General features: G+C 63.3%; 1 protein-coding gene across 2 annotated transcripts in view; it reads right to left on the bottom strand.

The window, feature by feature from the left end:
* Positions 1-6,000, bottom strand: part of PTP4A3 (protein tyrosine phosphatase 4A3) — a 45,667-nt gene that overhangs the window by 21,431 nt on the left and 18,236 nt on the right. Inside the window, exon 1 of one of the 2 annotated variants that reach the window (XM_037732443.1) lies at positions 35-167. The exons of the other annotated variant lie outside the window; for it this stretch is intronic. The gene's annotated coding sequence lies outside the window, so the exon portion shown is untranslated. Of the gene's footprint in view, positions 1-34; positions 168-6,000 lie in introns of those variants that run through there. 2 annotated transcript variants of the gene reach the window in all.

Genomic DNA, 6,000 nt, shown 5'->3' with positions numbered 1-6,000 from the left:
CCCCCTGCCCTCCGTGTACGTCAAAAGGTCCCACCCAGAATCCAGCGGGAGGCGGGGGCGTGGGGCTAAGCAGTCCCCCCAAGGATCCTGGAAGGCTCCGGCTGGGGCCTGGAGTCGGGACCGGAGCCGCAGGGTCCCAGGGCCGCATCGGGCACCCTGGTTCAGGGCAGAGGGCAGGAGGGCCCCTCCCACTCTGGCCTGGGCTGTGGGGCCCAAGTAGGGGAGAAGTGGGGGAGGGCTGTCCCCAGGGCCCTGTAATAGCAGGAGCCGGCGGGAGGGGCGGGAGCTGGAGGTGCGGTGGCAATGCACAGAGACCCAGACCCTGCCCCTGGGCTAAGTGACAAACTCGGCGCTGCCCAGGGCTTTGGCCTGTCCGCTCACTGCCTGCTGCAGGCTGGGAAGAGGGGCCCAGGGCCCATTCCTTGCTGCGCTAGCGGAGCCTCACTGACCCCCACCACTCCCACCTGCCCACACGGAAGGGCCTGGGCCCCTGCTGCCTGCTCCGACTGCACAGCCCCAGGTCCTCTCCCTCCCAAGTGGCAGCCCCGGGCTCAGCAGGCCCTCGCTTCATCCTGCTGGCCCCATTTCCTCCAGGAGGAAGTGCAGGGAGACAGGGGAGGCGATTTAGTGGACCCCACCCAGGCCCCCCACCCCATACACACAAGCTCTAACACAGTTCCTTCCGCAGGAAGTGGGAACTCCACCAGTGGAGGAGGGGCTGTTCCCGCAGTCCAGGGCCAGGGTCACTTGCCCCTCCCCCATCAGGATGCTGCCCCAACCCCGGTGCTATCAGGAGGGGTGGAGGCCTCACCCCTCACCCTGGAAAGGATGAGGGGGTATCTCTCAGGCCAGCCCAGTCCCCACTAAGAAGTCCACGCTTATCGCTGCTACCCCCAGCCACCGGGCCAGCTGCCCCATAACTCACCACTTCCTGCCCAGGCACCCCATCCACCTGTGCCAGTCTGGGGCTGCCCACAAGTCACCAACCCCCAGCCCAAGGCTCTTCCCAAGCTCTCCTCAGCCGCCTGCCCATCCACCTCTCCTGCTCCTCAAGACCTCTGCCAGGTGAAGGGACTCACACACCTGCCGCCAGGCTTCTGCTCCCACTCACCCTCTGTCTGGCTACCCATCTCTCTCCCTACCAGGCCACCTCTTCCAGCCTCCCCGTGAGTGAACCTCCCCTGCCCCAGCCACCTTCTGCCACTACAGTCCCAGAGGCCAGGTGTACCTGGAGTCACCCACCAGGCTGGGCCCCCTGGCCCCTTTTGACCTCCCCATGGGAGGATACAAACCTTGGGGGTAGTTGTTCACAAGTGGCCTAATGTCCAGCAAGTGGACAGGACAGCTCTGCACGCAGGCCAAGTCGTAGCTCAGATAGCACTCCCAGACCAGTGCTCGTGCCCCTCCGGTGTGACTGAGAACCCGGTGTGGAAGCCACCCAGTGGGGACCTCTGGCAAGCACACATGACCTGCATATACCAACATATGTGCTCGTGCGCACACACGTGACACAGACGACCAGATGAGACGCCCGTGCCAGGAAGATGGGAACCCCTGCCCTGCAGCAGCCCAGCCCTACAACACCCACCGGAGCCTCCAGGGACACCATGAGCCCGGAGTCCCCCATGTCCTCCCATCCATGCTCCATCTTTCATCTTGCCTGGAAGGCCTCTGCCCAGGCTGGAAGGAGGATGGCACAGGAGGCCTCTCCCACAGCCACACCTGCTGTGGACCAGCCACTGCCCTCCCTGCTCCAACCCTGACCCATCCTGGAACAGACGCAGCTGGACTCCTGGGTGTTTCCAAAGCCATGGCCTTTGTTAAATGCAGGTTCCCAGGCCACACCCAGACCAGGTGCCCCACTCACATGCACACGAAAGATGGGAGCCGTGTTCTGTCGGCCCTACCCCTCCCTGCCCCCAGCCTCCCGCGCAGAACTTGGTTATAACACATCTGCCAGCAGTAGCTTCTGTCAAGAGCCAGTCACTCTGGAGTACGGGGCGCTGGGTCGGGCATCCTGCGGCTACGGGATTCTAGACAGGAGGAAGCCGGCATGGAAGCCTGCTCTGGCCCCGGGCGGCAGGCCTTTATGCCCACCGTCCTGCTGCCTTCCTCCTGGGCCCCATTTAGCCCTGCTGATTCCTGGTGCCATGCCACCCACACCTCCAAAGCCCCTACAGGCCAGTACCCAGCAGTGGGCATGGTGTCCCAGAGGGCATGGAGTTCTATTCGGTGCTCATGGCCTCTGAGAGGGAGCCTCTCCCCACCCGAGCGCCTGAGCCCTGCCAAGAATTCGGAGACTCCAGCAGCCCCACAAGAGGCCCCTGATCTGGCCCCCAGGAGAGCTCAGGGCCTCTCTGGCACACCAGGCACAGCCCATAACCCTCCTGTGCCACACACCAGTGGACCCTCTGCAGATACAGCTGACCCCAGGGTGGGAACTGACCCCCAAGCACTCCACAGGTCTACGTGGCCTGATGGTCCCTCCTGCAGGCAGGAGGAGGCTGTCTCAGAAGGTCCTCACCCACCAGCGTCATCCAGAGGCCCCAAAGCAGCTGCAGTGGGGAAAGGGCATGAGGCCAGCACTGAGCCCACTGGGCCTGGCTGAGCCCCACCCCAGATGCCCCCTGGGAACTCCAAAACCCTCCCGTGTGTGCTGCATGCCTCGGGGCCCCTCTCCCGAGCTTCGCACACCTCATTAGTCACCAGCACAACGTGGGAATTATGAGTGCATCACAAGGTGAGAAGACACAGGAACTGTACCTGGTAGTGCCCACGGAGTTGTCCCAGAGGCTGAGAGGGCAGGGGTGGACAGTGGGCACACTAGCTGTGGGAAGGCTCAAGCTAAGCCCGCTCTGCAGAAAGATTCCAGAGCTCGGCTGAGTACCATGTGCCTGTCTGGAGAGAGCCAGGCCTTGGGCCCATGAGCCCTCTCCACGGAGAAGATGCCATGGCTCCTCCAGGGTCCCCTGGACCATCCCAGGGACAGGGCCCTGAGGGCCATGAGCATGCGGCCAGCACTAGGCAGGCAGGCAGCACCGCCACTCCCGCTGCTCCTTGTATGCCCGACTCCAAATCCAGAAGCAGGGTCCCACTCCACCCAGCGCCTTCACGGCAAGGGGCGTTCTGCCCTCTAGCAAGGGAGCCAGTCCCCCTGCCCACCCAGCCACCTGTGCTCACTTGGGAGGTGGGGAGCTGGGCCGGCCTATTCCTCCACAGTGGGCCCCTGTCAGCAGGGTGTCCAGGAGGCTTGTGGTCCCTGAGGGTGGCTGGACCTTGGGGCCACTTCCACTACACGCAGAAGCCGTGGGCAGGGCAGCAGGCATGTACACCCCTATTGTGTCACAGAACAGGAAGAACCCTTGCTCAGCCGCTGCTCAGCACACCACCCCACACCCCAACATCCCCTCCCTGAGCCCAGTGCCCAGTCCCACGGAAGGCAGAGAAGGCCCAAGAGCCCCCCCTGTGTAGTGGCCTTGCGTGGCACAGGCCACGCCCACATCCAGCCTAGAGCAGTCCTGGAAGGCAACTATCACCCCACTTTATGGATGAGTAAACTGAGGCTCAGACTGTGCAGTCGGTGAGAGGTCTGAGGGGCTGAGAGGGGATTCAGGGCCCACCCAAGGCAGGCATTTTCTCTGCACTTTCTTCTTAAAGCAGCCAAGCCCTACACTCCACGTTAGCGCCCCAGCAGGGACAGTCACCATGCACTTCAGTCCCCAGAATCCCCTCCTCTATGCCACCCAGGGCCTGTGAGGTCAGGGGGGCAGGAAGGGGGCTTGAGATCATGGAGCTGGCCAGGGCCACTGGCCAAGGCCCTGGTGGACGCACGTCAGAGGGGCCTCTGGAGCCACGGGAAAGAGCTCTGACCTGGCCTCAGGAGGCCACGTCCAAAATAGCCAGCTCCGCACGGTGAGGGGACTCAGCCTGCGTGCACGTAGGTCTCTCGGCCCCGGGCGCTGCCAAGCTGGCTGCGGAAGGTCACAGCTATTTCTGGGCCAGCCCAATGGTGAGACACAGCCTGGCACCCCCAGAGCCAGTGCACACGGTGCCAGCAAGGCCCAGCGGGATGGGGCTACCCCAAGGACACAGGGTGGGGGGCTGGGGGGTCCCACAGGCTCCCCACAGTGCCTAGATCCTGCTGGGGGGGGGGGGCCAGTGCTGATGGCCTTTCCTCTCTGAGCCGTCTCCCTCCCAAAAAGCAGATGCAGTGCTGAGTGGATGAGTTTCATACACACCACTGGCTTTCACAGGCCACCATCACATGCCAAGCCCTGTGCTGGGCACCTGTGTAGACAAAGAACCAAACCTGGTCCCTGAAACAATCAAGAGGGGCACAAAAAGCGGGGCTCGGCCACTGACTTGAGCTGCTGTGACCCCAGCACGCAGGAGAGTGGTCTGTGGCAGGGAGGCCACTGAGCACAAGCGAGTCAACCCCTGGCACACAGAGGCACCCCACGCCTCGCCGGCCCACAGCGCCAAAGCTGCCAGCACTGGCCAGGCTCCATCCACCCTGGGTACCCTGGGTCTTGGTCTTCCCCATCTGACAAATGGGGAACCTGACACTGAGAGTCAAGACTCCGCCGGTGACCCCCAGGTAGAGCCTCAGCTCAAAGCCATGGTTGGTGGGTTCCCTGGGGCACAAGGGAGGGGACACCTCCTTCCCATCCTGGAGGCCAGGCCATTGCTCAGCCCATGGCCACTGTCCTCACAGAGGGCTGCCAGCTTGGGGGTGTGACCTGATTCCCCCCCTGGCTCCATTGTGAGCTGTGTGATGGGCACATCCCTTGCCCTTGCTGTGCCTCAGTTTATTCATCTCTAAGATGGGTCACTGGAAGGCTGCCCTTCATGGACCTGCCCTTGGTGTTCTCCTGGGATCGGAGGGACATTCCCCTTTCCAAGAGGCCTCGCCTGAGTCCCCGGAACACTGGCACTGTGCCAGGTACCCGAAGGGGCTCTGAGAAGACACTGAGTGCCCTGGGAGGGCTACCACCTGGAGGACAGTTCCCAGCAGGCGCCTCAGGACCCTGACCCTCAGGGGAACCTGGGTGAATGGGGCTTCTTCCCGCAGGGCTTCTTAAAGCCCTGTTCCTCCACAGATGTAGGGATCTCGGAGCCAGGCGGGTGGCCAGCAGGACATTTCTGGAATGTTTTTGAAACCAGCACTAGCAACAATGATACCTCAAAGAACTCTACCTTGGTAACACCGGATTGGGCCAGCCCCATTCCCCCAGTCTGGCTGGGAGCCTAGCGGCCAGGACCTCCCGACTCCTGCCCATCATGTGGCTGTGGGCAGCTCTGTGGTCCTGGGGCCTCAACCATGACATGGAACCTCAGACAGCCCAGGCCGTGGAATGAAGGGAAGGCAGGCAGGCCACGTGGGCGGTGACCTCGGTGTCCATCAGCAGCAGGGGCTGGGCAGACGCAGGCCTGGTCACCTCCCCGACCCAGCCCGTATGTCTCCACGTTTGTCACAGCCCTGGTGACAGTGGCTGGAGGGTAGCAAGTTTAGCTCCCATCTGCAGACACTGGCTGCCATGGCAACAGCCAAGGCTAGACTGGATGCCTAGCCCAGGTGGGCAGGGGGCAGGCACTGCCCCAGGGAGGGGCTCTTGTTAGCAAGCACCACTGGGCAACCAGTCACCGCTCCTCGCCAGCCCAGCCAGGAGGAGGCCTGGGTCACATGGTGCATCCTGGGAGGTGGGCATGCTGAGCGGCCTGCACTGCCCCCTGGGAGCACCTGCCCAGCTCCCAGGAGAGGACGGGGACCATCACAACCAGCAGACCCAAGGGAGACCTGCTCTCCCAGGCATCTGAAGACTCCAGGCAGGTGGGGAGCCCGTACCCCAGGGAGGGGCAGAAACCTATAGGCACTTTCTAAAGGCCCTCAGCTCAGAACACATCCTGCCAGCTGAGGGGCTACTCGGAGCCCTGTGCCATCTTATGCCCTCCTGGCACAGCCCCTCAGGGGCTCTGGGCATCACCGCAGTGCCCAGCAGG

This window comes from Cebus imitator, unplaced genomic scaffold, assembly GCF_001604975.1.
Source record: "Cebus imitator isolate Cc_AM_T3 unplaced genomic scaffold, Cebus_imitator-1.0 Scaffold449, whole genome shotgun sequence".
In the NCBI taxonomy this organism is placed as follows: domain Eukaryota; kingdom Metazoa; phylum Chordata; class Mammalia; order Primates; family Cebidae; genus Cebus; species Cebus imitator.
Note: the sequence above shows the minus strand (reverse complement) of the source record. Positions and strands in the feature narration are given on the sequence as shown.